Below are 11,170 nucleotides of genomic sequence, written 5' to 3' on the forward strand. Positions count from 1 at the left end.
TTCGTGCACCTGCTGTTAAGTAAGACGCCTGTCCATAGCAGTTCCAGTGCCATTCAAAGCTTTAAATCGCAACGATTTGAGGACACTGCTACAGCGCCGGTCACCCTGAGACATAAGTTGACAAGTCTCTTAAGTATGGCATCCGTTCAAAATTGGAACGCAGTAATGCTGACATTACTGCTTGGAGGCAGAAATACGTAAGATGAATAAATAGTACCTGGGCGTCTGCAGCGAGTAACATATTAGAAGACATGATAGTCAAAGTACGTTTTCACGCTTACTAAACCTAAATAGCTAGGTATAATCTTTGTCTCCACAGTTTCTTAAGAATCCGTTCCACATACGCAACATATAATCATGCAATTATATATGTATACATACTCGTATATGTGTATAAGTTTATATGTTCGTGGGAAAAAAACCGTCACACGTAAGATCTAGTTGCATATAGGAACCGGTTTTTGTTTATTAATACTAAGACCGGTTTTCTTTTTTTGGCGCCACTCGCTTTGTGGTGAGTGACATTAGTTTTTTTTACTTTAGAGCTTAGATGTTAGTTAAATACTGCCCTTAGATAAGTATTTGATTAGCCCTAATATAACAAAGCCATATGTGACCACACGTCAAAAGCGAATCACATGAAATAAATTATGTAAGTATATTTGAATTTTTTTTAATAGTCGACATGGGATCTATTCGCAAATCTTTTTATGATGAGATAGGTACTTCAAAGCGAAGCTAGATTTTAGGAGGTCAGGTGTGTGGTTCTTTTTTTTTCGCGCATAGGCCTAGAACTGTGAAAAAAATTAGCATGACTTTGGTAGAAAATCAACATTCTGCCTAGTGTTATACTGTAAGCCTTCTTGGCAACACGCTTACTTGCATTCCACGCCAAGCAGTAAAATGAGCTTTTTTGCGTTTCGGTTTTAAAGGGTAAGGATGCTGGCAAAATTACAGGCACATGAGACTTGTCAATTTATGCCCCAGTATATGAGACGTGCGCAGTGGCAATGTCCCGCAGATCTTAGCGACTGAAAGTTCTGAGCGACACTGTAACTGTTGTGGACGGACGTGTATTTTAAATTTGAAAAAAGACGATTATCCCTTCTTAGCCACTTAAAATTGAATAACATAATTATGAAATATTCTTTACAAAACCCTATTGCATACTACACCCACAGATTGACAGATGTCGTCATGACGAGTGTGAGGTCACCTTTAAACCTCGACACACACTTAGCACCGAAAGTTAATGCATTGTTGAGTCTCCTGAGGTTGAGACACAATATGGTAATGAAACAACGAAAGGCAACGTAACTGTCAAATAAATTTAATATCAAATGTAATATCTTCTATTTATGTATATGCAAATGAGTTGCTTTGAATATCAAAATATATGGTATACATTTACAGAGCGAATGTAGAGAAAGGTCAATCTTGACGTACGTACCTCAGATTGGGGATGTCCCTGAAAAGGTCAATAATAGTAACTCCATCTCACCTGATTGAAAGTGACGATGAGGTCGATGATGTAGCATGCACACCTAAATAACGCCTATGTACTCTCGCCTTGGAAAGGTCCATGTTATAGCTTTCGGGGAACAAGTCCGCAGGCAGAGAATTCAACTCCTTAGCCGCTCGCCATATAAATGTGGAAGCGAAACGTTTCGAGCGAATCCTGGGAATATCCATAACATAGGGGTGGAAGTCCAGCCCACGTCTAGAGACGATGGAAAGGGGAAAGCGGAATCATATTATGCATGTTTGAAGGGTTAGGGTTCTGGTGAAATTACAGGCACATGGAACTTGTCCAATTATGTCTCAGGGTGACGGGCGCAGTGACACAGCCCCTACGGTCTTTGCAATTTAAAATGGTCAGGCTTGTCGCTTGCCAACGCACGACTTCTTCTTCCGTCACATGGTTAATACATTTTAAACAAACTTTTGAGGTATGAACACATGTTGCTTTATATACCAAAGGTACGTTATATATCTGAGTACTGAAGTTCCACCGGATTGCACGTTCATGATCTTTGCGATTTAAAGCTCTTTTGCGTTTCGGTTAGGGACAGATCGCATCCTAGATGTTAGTAAAAATACTTCTGCAAAATGAGAGCTTTTGAGGAGAGAGGTTCAAAGATTCTACGACAGAAGTTAGTCGATAACTTTTTTATGCCTAAAAAAAGTTATAAAATTGCACATAATATGTAATATGTTTCATTTAAAATTATTTTCATGGTTTCTTTTATGTGATAAATGATAATAAATTTTAATCAATAGAATACACTTGCGGCCAACTGCCAAAAGCGCAAGAAGATTAATGGATTTATAAATGCAAATTATGAACATAATATTACGGTGGAAATTTGAAATATCGTAAGGGAAAATGACCTTTCGACAAAAGTCTCTTTCCACAGTCGATGATTTCGTCGATGTATCGAATTTTGAAATATCATAAGCGACATTTTGAAGCAAGGAACATTTTCCATTACGACAAAATATTTCTTATGACATTTGAAATTTCCACCGTCGATGTTATATGAAAGAAAAGGAATATATTTTCAGGTCCAAGTTGTTAACAACGCGTCAAGTCTTGTTAACAACGTGGCTTCATGACAATACAACAAATCTTTAGGACACTATTTCAAACGCGAATGAAGCTTCATACTTGATATTGTTTCTTAATTTGGTCGAGTCTTATTTGATTTTTTCTGACGGATGTCGAATGGAGAAAGAGAGTAGACCCCCAGGGTTAGTAAGTAAAGGTTTTTATTTTTTTTAATATAATTCGTCGGTTAAAAGGTAAAACTCATTAAGTGACATTTTGTTCAAAAACTAGATTTTTTCAATTTTGCTTTATTGGGAAGAACATCTATGACAAGAAAAATTCAGTAAGTCTGTGGTGTCCTTCATGTTTTAATACATACCAGTCCTTTAGTGATTTTTCATAATGAAAAAATACAAAATCTTAATTATCTCCCTTTGGCCAATTAGGCTATTAGTGAGTTTTACCTTTTAACCGACGAATTATAATCGATAAAAGCTTGGCCACAATCTCACCTGATGTTAACGCGTTTGCCTAAAAAAATGCCTATTCACTCTAGCCTTGAATAGCCCCAAATTGTACTTTTCGGGAAATACAGTTGCCGATAGAGCTTTCCATTCCTTTGCCGTACGCATCAGAAAGGAAGAAGCAAAGCGCTTAGTGCGAATAGGTGGAATATCAACGACATAAGAATGGAGTGCTGCAGACCTTCTAGTCGACCGAATGAGGAACGGTGAGGATGGAACTAAATTGAAAAGTTCCTGCGCACACTCCCCGAAATGTATCCATAGAAAACCGACAAGCCGGCTACTTTTCTGAGATTTCAAGAGATTTTTCGAGGTGTCTTTACGTAGACTTACACATAATGTAGTAAAAGTTACATCGATGTTTGTGTACGAGACAGAAAGTGAAGGAAATCCGCGGTTGCAGTCAATGCTTAATCTTAAAAACATCTGTTATTTTACGATGAAATCTCAGGAAAAGACATGTCAGAATAATTATTGCCAATAAAATGAGAACAAACCTGTTCGTGGCATCTGTGCATTGCGTAATGCGCTGCGCTGTATATTTAAAATTATTGGTAAGGTCGATTTTAAACTAGAAGAGTAGCGCAGGCTGGTTAGATTGTATTATTTTGTATTTGGAACTGTATAAAAATAAGAAGGTTGTTGTCAAATGAACATCGGGAGACTTCTGGATAAATCTTCAAACTGAACGCTCAAAGTAAACCTTGAAAATTGGTGAAATTACAGGCACACGAGACTTGTCGACTTACGTCTTAGAGTGAAGGGCGCCGGTTTCGTCTCAGGTTTTTGCAATTTAAAGTTCTGAGTGGCACTGCAAGTGTTTTGGACAGGCGTGTACCAACAGGCACACGACTTGTTCGTCCCGTCACTTGATATTATAAAAAAAAAATTTTTCCTCGTTTATTATGAATCAGTAGGTACCTCTCACTACGCTATAACCACGGCTACGCTCCCACAAGTGGTGGAGGCGAAAAATCAAGGCTGGTTAGATTGTATAGCACAGGCTGGTTAGATTGTATTATTTTGTATTTGGAACTGTATAAAAATAAGAATGTTGTTGTCAAATGAACACCGGGAGAGTTCTGGACAAATATTCAAACCAAACGCTCACAGTCAATCTTTAATTGTGGATATATTCCTCGTTTATTATTAAACAGTACCTCTCACTACGCTATAACCACGGCTACGCTTCCACCGTACTCAAGAAGAAGTAAGGCCACTAATCACTAAACAAGTATCAACAGCCAACAATATCCCGAATGGAATGAAAATATCAAATCGTGGCTAAAAAGCTAACCAGATACAATCGTTTCATTGTTACAGTAAATTGTTAGGTTACCAAGTTAATAGCACGCTATGAGTAATTAGTAACCACGGCTAACGATTTCAATTTAGTCGTGTGCCATTTATTTTATACAAGATATGCTTTTTCTATGATGTAAAGTGACGGAACGAAGTCCTAACCTAACCTAGTAGTGGTGAAGCGACGTGCCTACATATAACCATTGAAGTGCTTCGCCGAGATCTGAGAGAGAGATCAGAGACATAAAGTTGACAAATCTTACCCTTCAAAACCGGGAAACAATAGGCGGGGCAGATTCGTACACTTTTTTTAACTTCAATTTTTGGTTACTAAATTTATTTATTTATTTATTTATTGAAGGACATCCAACAGCATACAATTCAAACTTAAAAATCTATTTTACATGACCAGTATATAATGCCAATTACAGGATATCACAGAGCCTTAAAAAAAAAAATAACATGACGTGACAAAGTGTGCTTATGATTTAATAATTACATTCAACATAAATAAGTATATTACAAATTAGTACCTATATTTAAATCTTTTTTACTGAGTGGTAATGAAAAAGGCAGAATTATTAAAAAAAAATTGTAATAATAATAATAAAGATTGTAAATAGAAGTCAATATTTTAAAGGAACAATTTATAATTTAAATGATCGTGAGAGGGGCAAAAAAAGAAAAAATACCTCAAGTATCTCAAGCTTAGGGTGGCCAAATTACTCCACTAATTCTTCGCTTAAATGAGTGTTTAGGATGTGCAAAGATGTCAATGTTACTGAAAAACTTATTGTACGTAGTTGTAAGGCGCGAAACAATTTCATTCTGGCCATAGTTCGTACGACTTGGTGGAACGTAAAATACTTTATGAAGTGGGTTACGACGGCGACTATAGGGCACTACAAGACGAAACAGGGAAACAAGGGAAGGGCTGTCTAGGCGAGTATTCACAACATCGTGTAGAAAGGCCATATCTAGGAGCTGGCTCCTGTCAGAAAGACTATGCATACTGAAATGTTTGCTGGCTTCCTCATATGTGGAGAACTTTTTTTTACTCTTATATAAATGAAATTATAATGCCTATTTTTACTACCTAATTGATGATACAACTAATAAACATTACTAATTTAATCGTTTCTCCATAAGTAGCATTGAATAATTGAAAAATTTTGATTTTAACAAAAAATGGGAATTGTCCAATTCTGCCCCACTTTGATGCTTGGGTACTTTGATACATCATCGCTTGGGGCACTTAGAATACGTGAATCAACGTAGTGTGCCACGTATTATCAGCACTAGGTAATCAACTTTTCATAAAGTATGACGCTATATGTGCCTCAGCTAGATCAAGACTTCTTTCTAGGGCACCATTTGAAAAGTGTTCTTTGTAATGTAGTCTTGGAAGTAGAAATACAGGAGGAATAGCTGACTATAGCGCAAAATCACTAGTGCACCTCTTTACAATAACTTGTTAAAATGTTTTACATTTATCATACAAAGTAAGTAATAACAGCACTTTGATACGTACCAAACTGCCCCACTCATTAGTGTATAAAAGTACCCCACCGACCAATTTAAAAGAAAATATTTATTTCAAAAAATCTTTATATATTCCCTCAAAGTCACGTGCAATTCTAGTTATTGAAAACACTAGTTTATCCTGTATTAAGACATCTGATCCTGTAAAGTGAACAAAACTGCAGTGCACTCGTATTTGTGTCGCTTATTTTTTTAGTCGACTGTGAAAACACTTTGTAACCTGTCGAACGACAATGGCTAACTGGTGAGCTGCATCATCGCATGTCTATTACTCACACATACAAAGGCACGTTTTAGTATTATCACAACTAATATTATGTCTCAAGGTATGGAGATAATGCATAATACAATGCTTTACGAATCTGCCCTCTGTATCAAACTGCCCCGCTTCCCCCTAATGCTCACATTACTAGGTACTGCACGGCGGCACAAATTGGCATGGCATTACTTCTCTGGACAAGCTCTTTCAGATGGAAATCTACTGCTATTAAACTAAACGTTAACCAAACATACGTTTGTCCAAAATTTCTTAACTAATGAATGGGGAACATGGAGACAAAGATACAGTTTACACTCGCCTAGAAGCTAACTCTGACCGTAAAGATATACAAGTTCGGAACATACACGACGGTGACAGCAAAACACTTCGTGCGAATTGTTAATAAAGTACAGTTCAAAATCCAAACTTTAAAGCCAGCTAACAAGCATACGGCCCGCCTTATGGAAACCGGTCACCGTTGCCTATGAACGCCTGCAACACCAGGGGCGTCACGACCGCGTTGCCAACCTTTTAGGACCCTCCTCAAACCCCTTTTGAAGGACTCCATGCTGTATTCCTGCGAGAAAACCCTGATAGGGAGTCATTTCACAACCTAAGTGTACGTGAGAAGAAGCTTCTCTGAAACCGTACAGTACGAGATCGACTCGGACTTCCCTGCTAATATAAAAATAAAATGTTGCTGTTGGCATCATGACAAATAGGTCTTCAAAACATTAGCCATTGCACAGGCGATAGAACAGACATAGGGAGGCAAAGTGTCTCCACGAAGACAGTGGTTCAATATCGTCTGTAAGCACAGGATCGTTAACAATTCTAATAGCACGTCCTTGAACCGCGTCAAAGCACCCAAGCTGGCATCCGGGAGCTCCCGCCCAAAGATGGCAGCGATATTTCATGTTGAGACGAACTTGTGACTTATAAAGTAGCAATCTCTGCTCCGAAGTGAAATACAGCTTAGCCCTGTTGATCACACCGAGCTTTTTGGACGCCAGCTTTGCCACCTAAGCGACTACGGAAATGAACGTCACAAGAAATGTCGACACCAAGGATCCCGATGCTCTCCGAGATATTTAATGCTTTCTTTTGGAACCTGATGCAGCAAATAAAGTATTTTTAGCGGATAATCTATCAGATAGGTTCAAAAGTAAATACCACGAGCTGGAAGCCGCAGAGGGAGGGCCAACCTGTTTTTTGTAGAGTGTTAACGGCTTTGTCATAAAGCCGTACAGCCTATTCTTAATTTATTTTTTTCATTATGGTTTCACTTTTCACTCAGGTCAATCTTCAATCTTCATATGATATCATTGATGGGTAGAATTTCTTTTACTTTTTTCCATCCTCTATGGCTGGAATTCCATCCTCTAAGGTAGAAACCATCCAAAGACAGTCCAGTGGCATTGACATTCTGTCTTTGCGTCATAGTGTTGCCGTATAAACCTTAGAGGACGGAAAAAAAAGAAGTATAAACGCGTGTTTTAAACATCAATATTGTTAAATAGTACTGCCATGTTTATTTTAAATGCAGGTTTGTCAAATTATCACTGCTTTAACCTTAGACTTTTTATTTTTTTCCATCCTCTATGGCTTTAACGATAAAGAAAACTAGATGTAATAACAAAAAGTTCATGTTGGAAAAAAATTCTTCAATGACTTGTGAAGTTCTTTTCTAGGATTGGACAATGGTGGTATATCATCTCCTTATCTTACTGTATCAATACTTATACGGCGCCCAAGCTCAGTTATTGCGCTAAGTTATACATGGTGCAGGTACCTACTTTTACTTTTGGGATGCGTCTACTTGTATCGAAATTAGAACGGTTGTGTAATTTCACATTTTTAACTTCGAAACCGGTTACTCACACACGGAGTTTGTTTACCATATATTTTTGTACATTACAACAGTTAAATTGTGCTTGAATGCCGAACCCTTGCTGGGAATTGAACTTACACCTTGTAGGAGGTCTGTTCGAACTATCACTACTCTAATTAAAAAATAATAATAATTTGCTAGCAGTCGAGCTTCTTGTGCAAGAGGTGGTCCGAGAAAGTATGGCCACCATATTTATTTTTACCACCAAACAATTAACGTGGACATTACTAAGTTCCGCTTTTGAAGGATAGGTAAAATGACAGGCACTTGGGACTTGGCAGCGCCAATCAGATCTTTGCAATTTAAGGTTCTAAGAGGCACTGCAAGTATCATTGATAGGCGTGTCGCTTAACACCAGGCGTACGACTGGATCGTCTCTACGAGATATTTCAGCTTATTCACACGCTCTAGACGAGCTTCGTTTAAGAGGGAGCAGAGGAAAAATTCCTAATCTTCGATGTGATTTTAGAGGGGTATATCCACTTTAAAGTTAAAAATAAAATATTGTATGAGTAACTACATGATATATTCAAGCATAGACGTTAATCAGAAACGTAAAACAATAAAGTTTCCTTGATAGATAAAAATCACGAAATGACCTCTAATTTTCACATTTTTTCGATTTATCCTTGAAATGCTACAGGTTATTAGGACAAAAATTAGATAATTAATTATATTTATGCATGATCGACAACTGTCACTACGGATTTTTTTTAATCCCTTTAGTTTTAGAGTTATTCCGCTAAAACGAATTTGGTACTTTTAATGCGCAAAATTCAACATCTCCTGTCGCATGTCACGCGAACTTCAGGCATATATTTGTTTCACAAATTTGGGCGGAGCCAACGTCAAAACTTTTTTGGCATGAGAGCTCTAAATGTTATCAAAGGGAGAACCAGTGGTTTCGTATTCTTAACCGCAAAGAGCGCAATCTTGCTTGGTAAACAAAGCTTCTATCAATGGCTGCCTTTTGTTTTTGTGTAGCAGGAGAGCTTCTAGTGAAAGAGTTTGTCCAGAGAAGTACCATAACTATTTCTGCCACCAAGCAGTAATGCGGGCACATCGAGTATATAACCAGAAATAGAGACGAAATGTCATTTAATTTGAAAAGTATTCTGCCAAATCGTTACTGTGACAACTGCGCTTCGATTAGCCAGGCCGAGTTCGAAACAATTGAAGGGTCAATAGTTTCACTTCAAATCGACCAGTTTAACGTAAGCTTTGCTAATGGACGGCAATTGCAAAATAACTTATTTAATATTTAATTACCGATGAAATGTGATTCCGTTTGTTTTGTAATTAGATGTTTTGCTGTTTTTCCCACACCACCGAATGGAACAGCCCCCATTGTTAGAGATATTATCTTTATTACAATAAATACAGAATATTTTTGGAATATACGGAAACGTACACACAGGTCAGTTGTTGGCGCTGGTCTATTTCAGTTTTCTAATTTGTGATTTCAGCGCAAAGCGAAATCACAAAAATCACAAATTTCAGCGCAAAGCGAAAGTTGATATTTAAAAAAGATATAAGGTCCATTTACCTGATTTCTTGCCAAGGATGGATGGCCCTTACTTCGTCTTTATTTCTGGTTATATACTCGATGTGTGAGCATTACCTAAGGAGAAACTACAGGCACGTGTGACTTGTCAACTTTAGATTTGAGAGTGACAGGCGCAGAGGCAGTGCCCCGTAAATCTTTGCGATTAAATCTCTGATTGACACTGTATATTTTATGGGTATGCACGACTTGTTCGTCGCGTCACTTAATAACATAAAAAACACCGCTTTTTAAAAGTTTATGTAGTCAACAAAAACGACTTCTGTATTTATAAAAATATATTTAAAATGTACAGCCTTAAAAAGAGATAGGTATGCAGTTCCGGTAACTAACAGATAAGTTATCTGCCTATTTTTTACTGTACCTGTTAAAAGGCAATACAAATGGGAGTCTTAATAGATCAAGTTATGATTAATATTATGGAAACGCCACGTAATCGGTCTAAATTGCGGTCGAAAAACTTCAATGATAGCTCCCAATTATTATGGACGATGTTTTAAGCCGTGATTGCGGGGCCATGAAGTACGCGAAGAGTGCAGGTGTCCATTTATGTTTTGATACCATGGTCTCAACAATATTTTCTTATTATAAGTTCGATCGCAATAACAATATACTTAATAACGGATACACTCATGGGCCCATGCTAGGGTAACCCTGCATCGCGGGTGCCGTGGTCACACACATCTTTCTTCTTCTTGGGGTGCTATCTCCTATCGGAGGTCGAATATCATTGTGGCAATTTGAGTCCGTGAAATTGCGGCTTGGAACAGTTACGTGGTACTTACGTTGAACCACTCTGCAAGATTTTGAAACCATGTGGTTTTTCTACGACCACGTCTTCTGCCTGGATTTTTACCGGCAGAATGAGCCGCAGTAGGGAGTATTTATTACTCCGTATGATGTGGCCGAAGCACAGCTTCTTCTTTTTTACTGTTTTTAAAAGCTCCAAGCCTTTGTGCATCCACCGCAATACGTTGTCATTGGTGACTCTATCCGTCCACGATATTTTCAAAATTCTCCGATAAACCCATATTTCGAAGGCTTCTAACCATTTAAATAATGTCTGAGTTAGTGTCCATGATTTTACTCCGTACAAAAGAATTGAAAATATGTAGTACCGCACTAAACGGCGTCTTGTCGATAGTTTGAGACTACGATTGGAAAGGAGTTGGCTCATTTTAATAAAAGCACTCTTGGCTTGCTCTATGCGACATCTAACTTGTATACTGTGATCTTCCTGGTCACACACATAGACAACCACAAATTACATCCAAAATCACGGGAGTAATATAATGCACACACACGCACACATGTATCCAAATCACACACACCCAAACACACTCGCGCGCACACAAATACACACACACACACACACACACACACACACATGTATTCCAAATTACACACACACACACACAGCGCGTGCACATAAAAGAATTATCTCGAAGGTTTTTCTGTTACCGTAACTTATTTATTTATTTATTTTTTCTCTCATACATATAATTTGTGGTTGGTATATGTATACTTAGTAACATATGTT

At 37.8% G+C, this 11,170-nt stretch overlaps 1 pseudogene; it reads right to left on the minus strand.

Annotated features, from left to right (window-relative positions):
• Window positions 1-6,647: 6,647 nt before the first annotated feature.
• On the minus strand, window positions 6,648-10,591 carry LOC113233547 (annotated as a pseudogene).
• Between the last annotated feature and the right edge of the window lie 579 nt (window positions 10,592-11,170).

This window comes from Hyposmocoma kahamanoa, unplaced genomic scaffold, assembly GCF_003589595.1.
Source record: "Hyposmocoma kahamanoa isolate Upper Pololo Valley unplaced genomic scaffold, ASM358959v1 79, whole genome shotgun sequence".
Taxonomy (NCBI): domain Eukaryota; kingdom Metazoa; phylum Arthropoda; class Insecta; order Lepidoptera; family Cosmopterigidae; genus Hyposmocoma; species Hyposmocoma kahamanoa.